Source organism: Dermacentor silvarum, chromosome 6 (genome assembly GCF_013339745.2).
Source record: "Dermacentor silvarum isolate Dsil-2018 chromosome 6, BIME_Dsil_1.4, whole genome shotgun sequence".
Taxonomy (NCBI): domain Eukaryota; kingdom Metazoa; phylum Arthropoda; class Arachnida; order Ixodida; family Ixodidae; genus Dermacentor; species Dermacentor silvarum.
This window is the reverse complement of record NC_051159.1, coordinates 185,994,845-186,015,139: the sequence shown is the minus strand read 5'-3', so window position 1 is coordinate 186,015,139 and position 20,295 is coordinate 185,994,845.

Below are 20,295 nucleotides of genomic sequence, written 5' to 3'. Positions count from 1 at the left end.
CTGGGAGCCACATTTTGCTTGGTTCTACATATTTCTGAGCATATCCGCTTTGTTTGCGCAAGGCAAACAGCAGTCTTCAAAGCAAACGCGTGAAGTTCTCGATCACATTATGGCATTTAGGCAGTTCGGTGATATCATCAAATTTATCTAGTGGAAGTGAACTTGTCGCGCTTTATTCGGCGCAACCAGATAGCACGGCGCCTGCTGTCGCTCTTTCCGCTTAATATCTCGAAACGCGCTTTACCGGACTCCCGGCGGTTGCTGCACCCGAAAGCGCAGCACCTGGGCATTTTCTTTCGTTTTGTTTTAAGTCTCCGAAAGATACATATGCCCTAAATTGGATAAAATACAAAATCCGAACTTATCGATGGCTCATACATGCGGCATGTGTGAGCGATGCCTTTGTCTGCGTGTCCGCTCCGGCGTGGCGTGGTCCATCTATGGCGGAAAGTGATCACCTGACGGCAACTGGCCAATCGGCGGCGCGGCGGCGAAGAGAAAAGGGATGCGGTACTTAACAGGTTCCAGTGACTTTACGGCAGCCTACAGTTACTGTATAGGCTCCTTTAGGGATAGGAAACCTATGCAGTAACTGTACGGCAGTTGGACACGCGCACGCCTCGGGGCAACAGGAAACAATAAAATAATAACAAAAGGTCCTAGGGCCTTCACATTTTGATATTAGACAAGCCGTCTAATATCAAAATGGCCCCTGGAAAAAATGTCTTCCCAGCAATGCATTTGTGCTTAAAATGTGAAGCGGACTTTAAGGGGCTCGGTGTAAGCTTGGTCTTTGTAAGCTGGCTATCCCACGTTCTGTGTTGCAGTGAAGCCTACTCATAAAGAAAAATGCGTTGCGAACGGGGCCCGATAACGCTCGCACGTTCCGCTCTTAAAGGCGTCCTCCAGTTTTTTTATGTGCTCGCGTATGTCAGGTATGCGTATACGCGTGTATTCGCATCCGTGTGCAGTTAGAGCACCGTATGAGCAGTTCAAGCGCAACGCTAAATATTGCCATCGCTGTCAGTACTAAGCCCTGCGGGCGATAGTGACACTGTTTATGCTCGGCAACCCGTTAGTACAGTGAACGCTCGCTGCCGTTAGGAAGTAATACGCTTTTCTTCATAAATGCATTGGAAGTTAAGTACTAGCGCTTTTCCCGTGTTATTTTATGACTTCACCAAACACATTCAGCGCCAGTTACCTCGATTGTTTCGGAAAATGCTAGATCTTTGATCTACAGCACTCGCAATAATTCAACCGGCGCTAATTTCCTCAAATAGTGGTGCCCCCCCCCCCCCCCCCCCCGGTGACAGCCTTTACCGTGACACATTAGACCAAGTACGCATGTCACCTTATCGCATTACCATGGTGGACGCGCCAAGGGATGCACGTTTTTGCGTACCGTCATCCAGTAGCGCACCCAGGATCTCTGCTAGGGGGGGGGGGGGGGGTGACAGTGTGCCTTAATTTGCCAATACCATTTAAACAGCACTCATTTCAATTTCTTCACGAGAAATTGTCAAAAATGCGTTTTTTGCGCAACTTTGCGAGTGTGCAGACAATTGCACGTCTTACATCGTAGTTGCAGTACTCAAACGCGCAAGGACAGAAAAGGGGTTAAGCAAAAGGGGGGGTTAACTCGGCCTCAGGGGGGGGGGGGGGCAGGTTACAACCCCCCCCCCCCTTCGGTGCACCATTGCCGTCATTGTTTACCGTGCTAGAGCGAGTAGTAAACAGTGATGCATCGAAGAATTGGCGTTTAGAGCGTTCCGTATCGTCAACACATCACTACCGCTAATGCTGTGGTGGCATCTACATCTCTACAGACGGCGAGCCAGTAAAGTGGTTTGATGGAAATCATTTACGGGCTCGCCGCCATCTCTGTAGGTCTAGAGCAGCGTCAAACAAGCAGCTAGTCTCAATAATAACAATTAGACACAGATAACATGTTTGCTAGAGATGAAACTAAGCAATGGCTGATTTTACAATTTATTTTCTGCCATCAGGACGGGGAAAAAATGGCAACCATGAATTCGGCTTGTGAAGCGCGAATTCGGCCGTCTAGGCCTTGGTGGGGGCGCTGCGATCTTGTTACGTAGTCACGATGGGATATCGCTTATCACGCGAAGCTAGAACTCTCTAATCCCGCTATACTCAAACCGTTACGTCCTGAACTATATTCCGCTGCGCAATAATATTGCCTGCGTGCTCCTCGTACCTTCGACAATGCTGCAAATTACCTGTGACAGAGTATAGAACATCGCATATTGCTGGCTCTGAAACCCTTGCCTAATACATTTTTAACGCATTGCTTTTCATAGCTAGTTCCTCAGTTTTGTGTCGTCGGCGTCGTCCGCAGCGCATACCTTGGCAGCGCGCCAGAAGGTATATGAGCTTCCATTGATGGAAGTGCACGCGATTAAGGGAAGAGGAGAATTCGGTCACCCAAAGCAAAGTCCTGCAGCACTACCAGCTGATGTTGCCCTTCGCGCATCACTGTGTATCACGGGCGGCGGAACCGACCGATTGCGCCCGCAGTGTGGAAGAAATTTTTGCCGCGGCGCAGACACGGCCTCGCCTTCGTGAGTCAGTGGTGGTGCAGGCGTTTACCACCGTGTCGCGTTAACCAGATGCTGATTACGGGGCCGCCGGTGGTGGTGGCTCGCTCGGCGCGGTCCAGCTGTGTCAGTGTATGCTTAGAAATTTAAGCCGGTGAGCACTCGAGCATTGGAAGGGAGCGTATATAGTAGTTTAAACCAGAACGCTATAAAGTATTCACTGCATTGAATTGTCATAGACGAAGGACGACCTTCAGCGTGAGCTCGAGGTTGGGAGCGAAAAAGTCTGTCCGGAAACATCGCCAATGCTTAAACATTCGCGTTACACACTAGTAACCGGAGCTTAATTTTTTTTCACAGTTATTTTAGCCAGAAATAGCAGCTAAACAGTATTCCACACCATACACACGAAGGCTATTTGCTGTTCACACCGCGAAAAGAAAACAAGTGTCGTTTAGTTTTCATTGGATCAGGGTAACTTTTGTGGAATGGCCAACAGTATTTTCAAAGAAAGCAACGTAAATAGAAATTATTCGCGAGCTATTCGAATTTCTGTGTCTCTTGCACGCCAATGTTCCGTGCTGACATGTATACTAAATACACAACACGAGATAACTTTCGCACCGGCATGGCCGACACGTCGACCAAACGCTCCTTATTTCTCGCTTGTGCCTTCAATCCTTATATTCTGTCGTTGAAATATGTAAATCAGCGCGCATACCAAAGCAGCTCGTTAGGTATTCATCAAACGAGTGCATTTTTCTGCTCTTGATGGATCCTTTCGGCAGAACAAAAATGATCTGTTCCGCGCATAAATATAGACAGGGAATACAAGCGCAGACACTGCCAAGCCTACAAACAAGGAAAAGTAAATTCAGAGCGACGTGCTCTGCGAGGCACTTCCTGCTCCCGTTTGCTACGCAGTGCGTGCGGGGCCTACCAAAAGAGACAAAGTGTGGGTGCTAATAGAGTGGGTTGCTATCACTCGAACGTGGTATGTTTTGACTTTTGTTTCATTAGCCATACCTCCAAGCCTGACGATTCGGCTTGTGAATCTGAAAAAAAAAAAATCAAGGGTAACCCGATTGCGATGGGACGGCAGAAGAACGGCACACGTGATGCGGCAGGAAGGTGGATGAAAGGCGAGCTACGAAAGAGGTCGGCCAATAAAGTGCACACATGGAGGTGATTTGCATAATGTGCTGCAATCAAAGACGCCAGCGAAGAACGACGACGTGCTCTATTCTGCCGGAGGCGGGAACATCTGTAATCGAGGGATTCCTGAGGAGCAGCCTCGGCTTCATCAGCGCGCTTTCAGTTGTGTAGGTAATATGCCCTCCACAGAGCGTGCAGATTAGGGCAGCCACGTGCTGTCCATACGTTTTATTAAAAAGTACCGGCTTACATTGAAATCATTCGCAGACTTCGAACTCAATAATTCACATATGGTCCTCACTGCCATCGTACTTGAAGATCACCGATAAAGTAGGAATACCGAACATTCAGCCTCTGATTTGTGTGATCAGCTTAATGTTGTAGACATCATCGAAGCAAAATGGTGCGGCTCAGATCTTTATAAAGCAAATGCAGGAAACGGTTTGGAGGAGAAAATTCGTCGCGCAATATTTTATGTTCTTCTAACCGCTTATGGCATTATCATTGATACATAATTGTTGAAATCTGAACACTATATCACGTTCAGATTTCTGCAGGCTAATAAAGCTGTTTCTATGACTTTTTTCTGAACTTTCGCGAGAGCTCGTCGAAAAGATATTTCGGAATTTTCTGGTTATAGCATCTCCGAGAGTCCGGCATCCCATAACAGATGACGGCTGCGTACGAAGGCGTTTTATGACGCATCTGGCCAATAGCCAGCGGAGTCTCTCTTCGGGAGAAGCCACTGGACCACGGGCATTGAACTGGTAGACTACACAGAGAAGCACTACGCGACGACTTCAAGAATCTTGCATATAAAAAAAAAAAAAAAAACCTTGCTCTAGCATGGAACAGAAATGATGCAGATCCAAAGCACATCTTGGAATCTATGTGAAGTGGAGCTGTGTGCTATAAACCACTTCATGCCTACGTCTTCTGGCTGAAAAACATTTATCGCCGCTGTACTGGAAGAAATATATTTACCACCGAGATAAAATTTGGTTAAAAGGGGGGAAATTTATGTCCGACGCCCATGCGCGCTAAGGTAAATGTGTAGGGATAAATTGTTCTTTGCTAAAAATAACTTAAAGCAAGTGCTCGAAAGCATTAAAATGCCATTCTGCGCTATGTTTCCCAGTGTTCTCGTAGAAATGCTCGTGACACCAGGTTCACAATAGTTGGAGCCCATGTTAGGGGGGATGTATGACGAATGTCCATTGAACTTCTCAGTTCAGTGGACACACTGCATAGAATTTCTGAATACTCCCTTTGTTTCTTGTTTATGCGTTCAGTTAAGTACGTAGTAGCTTTTTCTGGTGTGTTTCTTCCCCAAACTAAACAAGGCACCTTGTTTACATTTGGGGAAAATATGCGCCACGTTAAGGGGGATCTGTAGGCTAATTTCAACATCATCATCATCATCATCATCATCAGCCTATATTTATGTCCACTGCAGGACGAAGGCCTCTCCCTGCGATCTCCAATTACCCCTGTCTTGCGCTAGCGTATTCCAACTTGCGCCTGCGAATTTCCTGTGTGGGTTAAATATGACCTTTTCAGTAAATGGCCTGTTCAGGTGCTCCGGAGCCTTATAACTTAAGTGTGTTTTATGGAACGGCTCCGAATTTAGTCCGATGTTCTGAGAAAAAAAAATAATGGCCTTTGAGATCAAGCATAGCGAAAGTGGGGGTAAGATTATGGTCGATATGCGCTTTCGAAGGGGAATATGTATTGATGAAGCGCAGCTTTTGCAAATTGCTTCAGCAAAGGCTCGAAATGAACAGGCACGCCTGCATTAATTAGAGTGAAGCACCTGAAAAGATGCAAATATACCACGGATACTCCCACAGACAAATGCAGACAAAATAGTAGCGGATAATGGTGCAAGAATCTTCCATGCCATGGTTAATAAAATGCTTGATCACCTCCCTAACCGTGGGCCCTACAAGTTCCTTTTCTTGCGATTCTGGCACTGCTTGAAGAAATAAAAGCAGACGTGCGAGAGAAGGACCCGCCAAAAGAGCCGAAGAAACGTTCTCGTGCACACATATAAACAGGAAATCAAGAAACGAAATGAAACTAGAGCAGCAAAACAAGAATATGGCTGGTCACTCTTGAATTGCACGATCCTTTTCGAACTATGAGCTGTAACTGCTGCGCATTAAAAACAGAAAAAAAAGAAAAGAAAATCTAAAATAATATTTGACCTCGACTTTTGGAAACAGGAAGCGGGAGAAATTCTAGTTATCTAATGACTTCGTTGGTGTGTTGTCGATTCGGGTGTTCATTGGAGACTTACTGAGGAGCTGGAACGTTGCCTAAAGTATGTTCTGAAAAGTGTGTGCCAGGGAAGCTCAATCCGCAGCCATGCCTCGTCAGGTATACTTCGGATGAAGACACCGAAAGTCCCTGATGAATTGAAAGGGGCTAGCGTTTTCCTTCTAAAGAGGCAATTAATTACGGCATACCCGCATCCGAGCTGCTGTTCTTTACCTCTTTCTGTGTTCACCAGCTGTTCCTCTCGCTGTCTCAATGGCCACCGGCGAAGCGATTTCGCCGATGATATCACCCAAGGGATACTATTGATTTGTTCAAATGTTTTACTGACACTGGCATCTACAGACAAAAAAAAAAGAAAAGTAGCTGTCTTCCACCAAACGTTTTCTGCACCATATATTTTGTGCTTCGAAATTACTACCCTTCAGGCAACTGCAGTGCTTCCTTGATTTTCACAAATCACGCAAAAAGAAAGAAAGAAAAATGCTGCATATCCCATACACTTTGGGAATCGGTGAATTGAAACTTTAGTAAGCTGGCTAGACGAAACAGCGCTTCGCCACAAGAGACAGGCTGCAGGTTTATGCGACAAACGCCTCCAGCAACCGACCTCGGCGACATGACGGACTCAAAGAGAATTTATAGTACATAAAGGTGACAAAGCGCCACTAACAATCACGGTACCTAAATTCACAGTTTCGGTTGCCACTGAGGAAGCTTCAGTGTATAATTGGCCTCATAAGCGCAGCGTTTTACAGCGAAGGCCGTTATGGCCTCCTTTCAAAAGCCGTTTCGCTTGGCGATGACTTCCGCCGCCACCACCACCTCCGCCATCGGTTACCTTATCTCTCCCGGGCGCCGTCCCCCTGCGCATTTGTGCAAGTCAAATATTGCAATAGTCAAACTATTGCGAAACCTTTCAGCTCGGGCATACGGAACCCTACTCGAATACATCAACGCCATTTGGACCGGGGACACTTCGTTGCAAGCGATTGGAAGACATCATTGGTAACCTTTATCCCGAAGGTGGGGAAATCGGTAAACATAGACAACCTCCGGCTCATCTCCCTCACTTCATGATGGTCCGTGAACGCCTCTCGGAATATCTCGAGAGTAAGAACACCTTCGCCGACACCATGTTCGGATTCCGCCCTCAAAAGTTGGCACAAGACATTCTTTTACAGCTTCATCACGAGATCCTCGAACCCACAGAACACCCACTTAACGACAAGATAGTCCTGGCACTCGATCTCAAGGGTGCTTTTGTTAATGTTAAGCACGCCGTCGTACTAAAGCATCTTAGCGAGACCAACTGCGGCGCTCGTACATTCAACTATGTCAAACATTTCTTAACGGACCGCTTGGCCTATATACGCCTTCAAGAGACCGAGTACGGCCCGTTTGAGATAGGAACACGGGGCACACCACAAGGCGCTGTGCTGTCCCCGCTTCTCTTTAGCATTGCCATGACACACCTCCCGGCACAGTTGGCGGGTGTCGATGGTGTTCAGCATGCGCTGTACGCCGACGACATCACCATCTTGACCACTACGGGAAACATAGGAGAGATGGAGGAATACCTGCAAGCAGCGGCGAGCATAGCAGACCACTATGCTACGTACTGCGGCCTCCAATGCTCCCCGTCCAAGTCTCAATTTGTGTATCTTCGACCTTCCCTGAAATGCAAAATCTCAGTTCAGCTTTCTCTCGCCAGTGGAGAAGTGGAGGAAGTGGAGAAGATTCGAATACTCGGTCTTTTCATTAACCAACATCGCAAGGCAGACACAACTCTTGCCAAACTCCGCAAGCTCGGCGAACAGGTGGGCCGGATGGTTCGCCGCGTTTCCAACAAGCGAGCAGGGTTGAGAAGTAAGGATGCGGTGCGGCTCGCCTTCGTGACTATAGTAGAGTACTGTGCTCGACTCCATACCTACGCTTACGGAAACATGACGAAGATTGCTTGGAGGCTGTACTCCGCAAAATGCTCAAGAGAGCCCTCGACCTCCACTTCCAATGCGCGTCTTCTCGCGTTGGGTGTGGTGAACACCTATCGGGAACTTCGCGAGGCGCATCTCGTTAACCAATACACGCGTCTCGCCCAGACCGTGTCCGGTCGCCGCCTCTTGGACCAGTTACATATTAAACATGACCACCATACGATGGAAAGGGTTCGAGTGCCCGAACTGTGGAGACGCGCCCTCTACGTTCGACCCCTTCCAACTAAGATGAACAAGGAGGACCATAATGGCCGACGCCAGGCGCGGGCGGATGCCCTGCACCGCCACTATGGCTCTAAGAAACACGTTTTCTACGTCGATATTGCAGGCCCCAACCACTCCAGGGGGAAGGGGGGGGGGGGGGATGGTACACGGCTGCAATCATACACGAGGAAAGACAAGTGGACGGCCTCTCGTTCAAAGCACCCAGCTCAACGCACGCGGAGGAGGTGGCGATCGCCCTCGCAGCCTCCCATGCAGGCAAAGTATGCCATTTGTCCCCACAATTTTGAAAGCGGGCACGCTGGAAAGTCCAACTGAACTACAGCTGCCGCTAAATTTTCTTTCTTAATAAAGTAGCCACGTAAGTACTGCTTGTCTTCACTACGCATACCCTGCTTGGGCAGCGAGGATTGCCTTTTGTGCCTTCTCGGGACGCGCTGCAGCGGACAACGCGCGCGGGATTCGCTATACACGCTCGCATTGCGGAGAAGATGTGCTGCTGGGCAGTTCCCGTCCTAGCAACTTGCGCTACTGGCATCATGGCCAGCTCATCATGCTTATATTTCGTGGAAGGGGGAGTGGGGTCATGGTAAGTGCAATGTGCGACAAAATTTTGTACGCTCGTTGTCCAGTTGGAAGTGTTGCAAGTAATGACTGAGCCGTCTTTTTCCGCCCCAATTTCATGCTTCATAAGAGGTTCCTACTTGGGTTCAGCGTTGTCATCGGTGAATTAAACAAGACAATTTATTTATATTTGGTGAAAACAAAGGGCACGTTTTGAGTAATATGCAGGTAAACTTCAAAGACAGGGGACTAAATATGACATTTGCAGTAAATTACGCATGCATGCGATCGGGAGCTTTGTGAATGTGTTTTACGAACAAATCAGAATTTATTCCGCTGCCATGGGAGAACTGTGAACTCAACCCATATCAAATATAGCGAAAATTGAGTCGAGGGGGGGGGGGGAGGGGGAAGGAAGGGAGGAATGACACCATGGTAAATGTTATGGTGAAGTAACATGAACGTAACATGAACATGAAGTAACAGGAACGTAGTGAACATTTAGCGCAGAAACGTGAAATGCAGATGCGTCGACACGATGCAGGGAGACAGCAGCAGATCTGCAAAACTCGAAAACATACCCCACGGCAAAACTCGAAAACATTACTCGCAGCGCAGAACTCGAAGGACAGCTCAGCGGCGTTCAATTGAATATTAGTTCATTCGCATTCACAACTCCTAACAAGTGCTTAGGAGTCCTGAGATTTTTTAGAGTATGTGATATAAGTGCAGGAAATTGAAGCTCTTATTGCAACAGTTCGAAAGAAGCAGTGTAACTGAAAATTGGGTTGTAATTCTTCGAGATCGCAGACATCTGTTTTTTTTTTTTACTTGTGAATACTACACGTGATTTATGTTGCTTGTACTTCGTTGTGTATAACCTCTACAATACTATTACCTAAACTAGCGCTACATTTATGTTGCAGACTTTAACAGCAAGCAAAGTTCTTTGTTGAATTATTAAAATTGTTTGTAACAAAATGAGTGCTGTGCTGCGCATTTTTTATGAACGCTGTGCTGCTGCTACTGGGCGGAATCAGGGACCACTGTCAGGCACTCATTGCCTTTTGTCCCTGTATCATCCTGAGATTTTATATAGTTGCAAGAAATAATTGCAAATCCAAATACTTTTGTGGGCGCCAATGGTTGACCATGTGATTCATAAATATGTATATGCCTATATAACTATAAACTATAAAAATGCGGGCAAGTTTGCACTCGGTTCGTGCAAAGCTTAGGTACAGCGAAAGTGTCAATCATCAAGTCTTACTGGCTGCTGCTGCTCGGTATTAACTGGGTTGCTGCTAGGTCTTGGATTAACTTAACTACGCATGTAGGTAGGTATTCTCGATCGATCATTTTCGGAGGTACCTTCCCTTTCGCGACATTTCGCGTGACTAGCGCTAGCCGCGTCGGCGCCTACGAGCGACAGTGTTCCTGGCGGTCCACAAACGCAGGCATGCAGGAAGGCAGAAGCCGTGTCTGTGTCAGGCGAAGCGAGCGCGCACCTGAGCCGGTGGTTACTAAACAACATGAGGTGACGTCATCGCTACTGCTTCGGCGCATGCGCGGCTAGGCAACGCGGGCGGCGTCGGCAGCAGCTCTGCGCGTTGCCTCGTTGGTGCTGCTACAATTTATTTCTCTCTCTATCTCGCTCTCATTTTCTCTTTCCCTCTCCCGAGCATGCTCTCCTTCCCTCTCCTTAACGTCCCATGTCAAGGCAACATGTGCACGGCACGGAGAGGAGGCGAGGCACACGCCGCTCCGCACTGACGTCATAGCTCGGCGAGGTTTTGCGCCAGGCGCCCCTTTTTACGGTTCGCTAGACCAGCATCGCTGCTAAAATAACTGACCGACGCATTTCAAGGCAATTTCGCTTATTGTAATAGTAATTCGCAATATACAGGGTGTCCCAGCTATCATGCAGCACGATTAAAAAAAAAAAGAGGAACGGCGTTACCCGAAGTAAGCCTAGTGCGTATTGTTTCCGGTAGAGTAGAGATATTGTTTATTGTTTGTTATTGCATGTACAAAAAGCGGGCTTACATATTATATACAGCATCAGAAGGTCCCAGAGTAAGAAACTGCCAGGGGGACCTCCCATCATTAGTGGGTACATAAGAGTATTAGAGCAGCAAGAAGAGGGCGAACAAACAAACAAACAAAAAAGAAGAAAAAAAAACGCGTCAAAAAATGCAATTCGTAGGGAACAAGTTATAATAAATAGAAAACAATGAGATATGTATTAAAACAGCGCTATACAGTAATATCACAATAAATAATGAAAAGCAGGAATATCTAGTAATGTGTACCCAAAAATTTCGCTCTTCTACATATCACTAAACAATACAAATACAAATTGTTTCACAGAAATATGAAGCCTAACGATACAATAATAGAAGTAATGTAAAGAGAAAATGTAATAATTATGAAAATGTTTTATGACAAATAAAAAGATGGTTCTGCTAACAGTATTCTTTTCATATTGTGTTTAAAAAATTGCAATGAAAGAGATGACTTAATATTAACAGGGATGCGATTCCAAAGTGAAATAACATAGAAGCGAAGTGTAAATTTTCTATAGTTGGATCTGATTTTAGGTAAAAGAAGATTATTGCGTTCTGAAAACCTAGTATTATTTTTGTTCATGAGGTTATCAAAAGGAAGGCTGTCTAATGATATTTCACGATGAAAGAGACTAAATGTAATGAGTGGCAACTTGTGATAGAACAGCTGTTGAATGGGTAAAATGCGAAGATGTTGATAGATAGGTAAATAATGGCAACGGAATGAGCTACAAGTCATTAATTTTATTGCCTGATTTTGAAGACGTTCAAGTGGTTTGAGATGAATGGCATATGTATTACCCCATGAAGATAAACAGTATGATAAATGACTATTAATATAAGCATGATACAACGAGCTAATCACATGAGCTTGGAAGAATGCACGTGTTTTAATGATAATGCGGATGCCAAATGAAACCTTTTTTATTAACGAGTTGGCATGGCTATTGAACTTAAGGTGTTTGTCGAGAGTAACACCCAGGAATTTAACAGTATCAGATGTCGGTATAACAAATGTGTTTAACCAGACAGTTATGGAAGTAGAAATAGCAGTTGGTGGGTTATGAAATTGTACAAATGTTGTTTTTAAAGGATTGATTTGAAGTTGATTATCTGTGCACCAAGAATACACATTGTTAAGATCGGTATTAAGTGTGCCTTGAAGCTCGGTAAGCGATTTATGCGATGAGTAAATGGTCGTGTCATCAGCATATAACAAAGAGTTACGAGTGGTAAGTACATTAGGTAGATCATTTATAAATAATAAGAACAACAATGGACCTAGTATAGAGCCTTGGGGAAGGCCACAGTTAATTAATTTAGTGGAAGAGAACTGGCCATTAAGATACACTACTTGAGGCCTGTTAGACAAGTACTACGAATAATATTTAACGGTGGGCCAGTAATACCGAAAGATGCGAGCTTATACATAAGAATATAATGATCTAGAGTGTCAAATGCTTTTGTTAGATCGATGAATATGGCTCATGCAACAAACCATTCGTCAATAAATCGTTTAATATTATCCGTGAAGTTAATTAATGCCAAATCCGTTGAATAACCCTGCCTAAAACCAAATTGGAATGAAGAAAGAAGGTTAAAGTAGTCGCCAGTAATTTTTCGTTACTGAGATTTATTTAGGTAATTGTAATGAATTATTTAATTCGAAAAATACTGTCCTAATTATCAAAGTGTCATTGAGAAAATTGTATAGCAACTTGAAAAAGCCGGCAGATCCCACGCCTGTGGGAATCGATGTTATGCGAAGCAGTGTGCGGGGAGCAGAGTTAACGAAACTATACCATGGGAGCACCTAGGCGTAGGAGGCTGTTTCATGACCTACATGACACACATGTCATGACATTCATGACATCCCGCTGATAGGTCATGACATTAATGTCGTGACCCATCATTTATGTATGAACCTATTTCAGTGGTTTGAGTGTTAATCTTTTTTTTTTTCGCAGAGTCAGTCATTTTTGCTCAGTAATGACTATGACTTCTCCCACCATCCTTTAGTGTTGCCTTCACTTAGTACCCACGTCCAAACACCTTCTACTTACGTGCACCCGTGAGCAAAAGTACACGGACAAGGGGGTGCGCGATAAAGCCGATTTTTTCCTCTACCTGTGAACGCAACTTCAAATTGAGGACTGTAGTCAAAACTTGGCATTGCGAACTTTTCAGTGTACCCATTAATTTCAGTTTATGCTTGTTAATTACGAAGAAATTCCGTTTTTTCGGTGACCCTGTGGTCCGTATACTTTTGCTCACGGGTGTACACACCAACTTAACAAAACGACCATGAGAGCACCAAGACGTAGGCGGCTGTTTCATGATCTACATGAAACACATGTCATGATATTCATGTCATGACCTATCATTTATGTTCGTCATAGACTCTTGCCAAGCTATACCAATTTTGGTACCTACCAAGTTAACGAAACGACCATGAGAGCACCAAGACGTAGGCGGCTAGATAGATACTGTCAAAGTGGCAAATGTTCGCCAACAAATGCTTCGCATTTAAAACTCCCGATACAGCTTTCTGATGCTCAATGCGTGCTACATAAGAGTTTTTCCGAGCGTGAAAGAAGCCCGCGAATACACGCAAAGTGCCCCGAGCGGCCAGTCGCGCGGCAATTTCGCGTGTATTCGCGGCCCAAGCGCGGAAACGTTGCAGCTGGTGTCGTTATTATTGATGTAGTTTAAGGTGTAGGGTTGCTATATCTTATGAAAGAATATCAAACGCGACGCCTTCCGTCTTCTGATTTGATTCTGTCTGATTTTAGATACACTTGAATAGGAAGAGTAATCCGACACGATGAACCTGGCAGCTTTGTTTTGTAATGATTCTAGCCTCTTGATGAGGTATGCTTGATGAGGGTTCTAAATAACTGAACAGTATTCAAGTTTGGATCAGACTATTGAGTTGTAGGCAAGAAGTTTTGCGGCCTTATTAGCTTGGCAAAGTGTGCGTCGGAGAAAGCCATGGTCACGCCGAACGAAGACGTGACTGCAGTCATGCAGATCCCGGCTGACGAAGACAGACTGGGGGTGTCGGTCGGCAGGAATTACAGGAGCAAGGTCGTGAAACGTGGTGCGCAGCTCTCGAATGTACGTGGAGGCATCATGAGTGGAAGGGGGCGACGACGGCTCAAAGAATTCCCCTGGAAGACGCAGAGACACGCCATAGACTAGTTCGGCTGATGAGCAGCCGAGATCCGTCTTCAATGCTGACCGGATGCCCCGAAGTACGAAGGGGAGGTGATCAAGCCAACGTTCTCTTGGCTGGTGAGCAGTGAGGGCAGCTTTCAGTTGTGGATGAAGCCGTTCGACCATGCCATTGGCTGAAGGATGGTAGGCAGTCGTGTGGATGTGTCGAATGCCCAAGATATTGGCAAGTGCGGCGAAAAGGGCCGATTGAAATTGACGACCGCGATCGGTGGGGACGACAGAAGGGCATCCAAAGCGTGATACCCAGCCGTTTGTGAAAGCCTTAGCCACTGTCGGTGCTGTAATGTCGTAAATGCGAAACGCTTCCGGCCATCTGGTGAAGCCATCCACACATGTCAGTAGGTAACAGGCCCCTTGTGATGGTGGAAGAGGGTCGACGATGTCGAGATCGACGTGGGAAAACCTGGCGTCGGGAGACCGAAAGGGGGATGGTGCCGTGACCGTGTGACGGTGAATTTTAACACGCTGGCACTGAAGGCAGGTTCGCGCCCAACGTCGGACGTCAGCATTGATGCTTGGCCAAAGGAAACGAGATGTGACTAGCTTCTGGGTCGCACGAATACATGGATGGCTCATGTTGTGCAATTGATCAAAAATTGCACGACGAAAAGCTGTAGGCATGAAGGGCCGACGAACGCCAGTAGACGTTTCGCACGTTATTAATGAGGTAGAAAATGGAAGCAGGCACTCCGTGAAAGATAGAGACGTGGATGAAGAACGAAGACTATGCAGCTCAGATCGTTCCTCTGGGCAGCTGCTAGCTCTTCCATGTCTAGTGGTGGCTGGGTCGACAAGGCATCGATGCGTGAGAGTGCATCAGCGGAGGCATTTTCCGGCCCGTGGACGTGTCTGAGATCCACGGTGAACTCGGAGATAAAGCATAATTGACGGATCTCCCTTGCAGTGTAATTGCCGTGATTGCGATGGAAGGCAAACGTCAGGGGCTTGTGGTCTGTAACGACGTAAAAGTCCCGGCCCTCCAGTAAATGGCGGAAATGTTTGATGGCGAGGTACACCGCAAGGAGTTCTCGGGCAAATGTATTGTATTTTTCTTCCGGTGGTTTGAGTTTTTGCGAGAAAAAACCAAGGGGCTTCCAACCTGATGCGTACTGCTCGAGAACAGCGCCAACTGCCACACTCGATGCATCAGTGATGAGACGAATTGGGGCATCAGGAACGGGATGTATGAGCATAGTAGCGTCTGCCAGAGCCTTTTTGGCAGTGGCGAAGGCAGATGCGGCATCGTCGGTCCATTCCAGTCGCGCAGCCGGGTCTTTTTTTATGGCTAATAGGTCGGTCAAAGGCTTTAGGAAAGTGGCACACTTAGGAAGAAAGCGGCGATGGAAGTTTAGCAGGCCCAGGAATTCTCGGAGTCGTTTCATTGATGTCGGGGGTGGAAAGTCTAGGATAGCCTTCACGTTGCTGGCGAGTGGTTGGATACCCTGTGGAGCGACAAGGTGGCCTAAGAATTCGATTGTAGTGACGCCAAAGACGCACTTATTGGGATTAATGACGAAGCCGTAATCATCCAGACGATGAAACAGGGTGCGCAGGTGGTCTTCATGCTCAGGGGCCGATGAGCTTGCGACCAGGAGGTCATCAAGGTAGGCAAATACGAAATTGAGACCTCGCGTGACCTCGTTGATAGTGCGCTGAAAAATCTGTGCTGCGTTGCGCAGTCCAAAGGCATCCTTCGATATTCGAACAGACCAAATGGGGTGGTAATGGCCGTCTTTGGAATGTCAGCGGGTTCTACCGGAATCTGATGGTAAGCCTTCACTAAGTCAATCTTAGAGAAGATCGTGCACCCAGCCAAATTTGATGTGAAATCCTGTATGTGAGGAAGTGGGTAGCGGTCTGGTAAGGTGTGGGCATTGAGAGCGCGGTAATCCCCACATGGCCTCCAGTCGCCAGGATCTTTTTTCGGCACCATGTGGAGTGGCGATGCCCAGTTGCTGGAGGAAGGCCCCACAATGCCAAGTTCAAGCATGTGCTCAAACTCACGGCGGGCGATGGTGAGGCGTTCTCCAGATAGTCGACGAGGACTTGTAAAAACGGGAGGTCCAGTGGTCACAATGTGATGAGTGACGGAATGCTTCACCGGTGACTCTCTGGTGTGCGGCTTCGTGATGTTGGGGAAGTCAGCGAGTATTTTTGCATACGGCGAAGCGGGTGTGAGAGCTCGAAGGCTCGTTGACGAGGAAGTGCAGAGTATACCGTTTATGGATAGGCGCGTGTTGAGATCGATGAGGCGATGAGCATGCATGTCCACAGCAAGGTTGAAAAAACTGAGGAAGTCAGCTCCAAGAACAGCTTGCGAGACGTCAGCGAGGATGAAAAGCCAGCGGAACGTACGGCGTAGTGCAAGGTCAAGTGTAAGAGAGCGTTGACCGTATGTGGGAATGGCGGAGTTGTTGATCGCTTGGAGTAGGCAGGTCTGTTCGTTGCGACGGCAATCTGCACAGGAGGCCGGTATGACGCTAACCTGGGCTCCTGTGTCGCCGAGGAAGCAAGCGCCAGTGATCTTATCGGAAACAAAGAAAAGGCGGCACGACTTTCGACCAGTACCACTTGCCGCCGTCAGTGGCTGGTCGTCGCATTTCCAGACCAGGAGCACGGGCGAGAGCACTTGCGAGCAGAGGCCTCAAATTGGCGGTGGTACCAGCACATGGTCGAGGACGAGCCGTCCCCTGGCGCGTCGGTTGTCTGAAGACCCGGAGAGCGTGGAGACGTCGAGGAGCGACTGTGGAACTGGAACCTGGATGCCGATCGGCGATGCACAGGTAAGAAGTCATCAAGACGTCTGACAAGGGCGCGCAAATGGTTGTTTATGCTCGCGAGCGCGGGGTCTGCAGCGCTGGCCGGTGGCGACGTGGTCACAGCGTTGAGGCTATGTGCCCGCGAGTAGTCTGCTACTGGATCGGCCATTTCAGCGAGCGTGTCTACTGGGACGGCTTCTGCAGCGACGAGGACCGGCACCATGCTCTGCGGTAAGCGCTGGAGGAAGAACTCTCGCAACAGCTTCTCCTCTTGAGGGGCGGAGGTCCCGCCAATGAGCTGGCGCATGCGTTGCAGGAGCTGGGATGGGCGACGGTCACCGAGCTCTGTGGACTTGATGAGCTGTTGCAGTCTGCTGTGTAAAGACTCGGACTTGCGGGAAATTATAGCTTCCTTTAACGTGTCGTAGGGATGACTCGGGTGCGGCGAAGCTAAAATATCTGCGAAGTCTTCGGCTACGTCCGGAGGTAAGGAGGACACCAGATGCCAGTACCTGGTTTGTTGGCTGGTGATTTGCCGTAGACGGAAGTGCGCCTCGACCTGCAGTAACCATGTGCAGGGGTTGTTTGGCCAAAATGGCGGCAGGTTGACGTGTTGGATCGCAGCCTGGCGTCTTCTTGGGTGTGAGGACCGGTAGGCTGGGTGGAAGAGCCGGCGGAATCCATGCGGGATGGTTGGGGTTGCGTGTTCTTTATCGGGTCACCATTAACTGTCGGAGCTAACACGAGAAAGATCCAGCCCTGACAGCGTTGAGTTTTCGAACTGATTTTTTAATTCTCGCTCTGCACCTGCCGCGCGGTCGAATGCCAACTTCTTCCTTGACGGGCGTCGCGTGCTGAGGCGCTACAACCCTTTTCGCGGCGATCCCGTGGGCGCTGCCATGTTTGATCACGTGTTGACGCGTCCATTGCTTGCCTCAACTGCCTCCGTTGCCACCTTGTTTACAATGGAAGTGTATGACGCCGGCGCGGCTTAAAAACCTCTGTTTTCGGAGATATCATAGACGGCGACTCGATGGACGACACGAAGCTTTGATCACCGCTTCAGAGAACATGCAAAAGCGCTTTCGGAGCTGATTAAGCTATGTCCACACGGCGCAAGCAGCATATATGGTGCTTCTTCTAAAAGCGGGGCTAAATATGTATTCCGAGTTATCCAAGCTTTCCGATTATAAATTGAGTCAGGATTAGTGTGTTTTGCTCTTTTTTATATTGTTTTTTATTCGGCAAATATTTTGAAGCAGTGGCTTGTCAGTTTCTGACTCAGTGAAGTTCCTCGGTGCGGCCACTATCTAATTATTTTCTGCCTAATCGCTCGCGGGTATGCTCAGTTCCTATAGATTTGTTCTTGCTGCGTACAAGGCTTGAAACGTAGCTGTTTTGTACATTGGGTCATCATCATCAGCCTATATTTTATGTCCACTGCAGGACGAAGGCCTCTCCCTGCGATCTCCAATTACCCCTGTCTTGCGCTAGCCTATTCCAACTTGCGCCTGCAAATTTCCTAACTTCATCATCCCATCTGGTTTTCTGCCGACCTCGACTGCGCTTCCCTTCTCTTGGTGTCCATTCTGTAACCCTAATGGTCCACCGGTTATCCATCCTACGCATTACATGGCCTGCCCAGCTCCATTTCTTCCGCTTAATGTCAACTAGAATATCGGCTATCCCTGTTTCTTCTCTGATCCACACCGCTCTCTTCCTGTCTCTTAACGTTAGTCCTAAGATTTTTCGTTCCATCGCTCTTTGTGCGGTCCTTAACTTGTTCTCGAGCTTCTTTCTTAACCTCCAAGTTTCTGACCCATATGTTAGCACCGGTAGAATGCGATGATTGTACACTTTTCTTTTCAACGACAGTGGTAAGCTCCCAGTCAGTATTTGGTAATGCCTGCCGTATGCATTCCAACCCAATTTTATTCTTCTGTAAATTTCTTTCTTGTGATCAGGTTCCCCTGTGAGTAATTGACCTAGATAAACGTACTCCTTTACAGACTCTAGAGGCTGACTGGCGATCCTGAATTCTTGTTCCCTTGCCAGGCTATTGAACATTATCTTTGTCTTCTGCATATTCAGTACATTGGGTACCTTGTAGCAAATATATATTACAGCTAGTAACTCGCTTACTCTTGTGGACCGTCACGGAACATTCAGCCTCGACCATTCGTGCGCCATAGATGTAGTCCGCCATTTATTGTGCGTATACAGTGCGCATATATTCAAGTGCGTCCATTCACTCATTCTTGATACATCGGCGATAGAGTGGGCGTAAGCTTTCCTGCCATTTGGGAAAGATGTGTATATATAACGTGCGCGAAACTTACTATGACAGGAAGCGGCGCTACTCCCTTTGTCATTGTTTAACGAGTGGTACTCACTCTTGCCGACGTTCTGGGGATGAAGCCCTTTTTTTGAAGGTTAGCGATACAAGGCTGGCGGATGCGCAAATTTCTGTATCCTCGAGGAAAGCCGTACATCACGAAGTGCCAGTAACACGTTCGGACAGTTGCAGCAGCGGTCCTGCGAACTTGGCCAGACAGATTCATTCTAGTCCTTAACATGCCAGTCACTATTTTTGCAGCCAACTACTGCACACGTCTTCAATCCACATGATTCAATCTAGCATGATTGGAGCACAGTGTGTTAGTGAAAATTTAGTTGCATTTCCGACAGCTGATCGCACAGAAGCAAGGTAGAAGCTGTAATGGTTTCGTATTCGTGCGCGGTCGCTGAGGAGAGGTATGGCGCGCCGCCGTGAGCGCCATCTCGTTTCTCTAAAACAAACTGCTCCGCGAAACGGGTCAATACCTTCTCAACACACGTGCGTCCTCTAGGAGGGGTGCCCAGCCACACTTTGCACAATGAACAGCCATTACTACTGGTCTTAATCTTGACACAGTACGCATGCTCACGCAAACGTTCATTAAGCCAACGTCCCGTTTGCCCTATGTAAGTGCAGCCGCAAGAGGTGGGAATGAAATACCATAGAGTTTCACACTATAAAACCTAGAGGGAAATGTGGCGCTGCTGCGCTGTGGTATGCAAGGGAATGCCGGTATATTGTGGATTCGGATTGGCATCGTTCTTGGAGAGCCAGAACGCCTTGAAGACGCGCCTGGCTGGCACCGTTCCGTCTGTCACAATGATTCATTTCCTGCTAAAACAAGACGTAAAAAAACTGCTCTATCTTTTTTATTACACAAGAACATGTTTTGTTTAATTTTGAGGACATACTATTGGATGCACAATTCTATAAAACGTAAAAAGTATCAGCTGGCCGCTAAAGTTAGAGGGCAGACGACAAGATTTTCGCTCGCTTTGGAACAACTTGTCTGTTCTTGCTTTTCTTTGCTTGATGCTGCATTGTAGGTGAGTAAACTTCATTGAGCGATGTAATATGGGTGAATGAAAGCCTTTTATGTAGATTTTATTTTAAGAACGC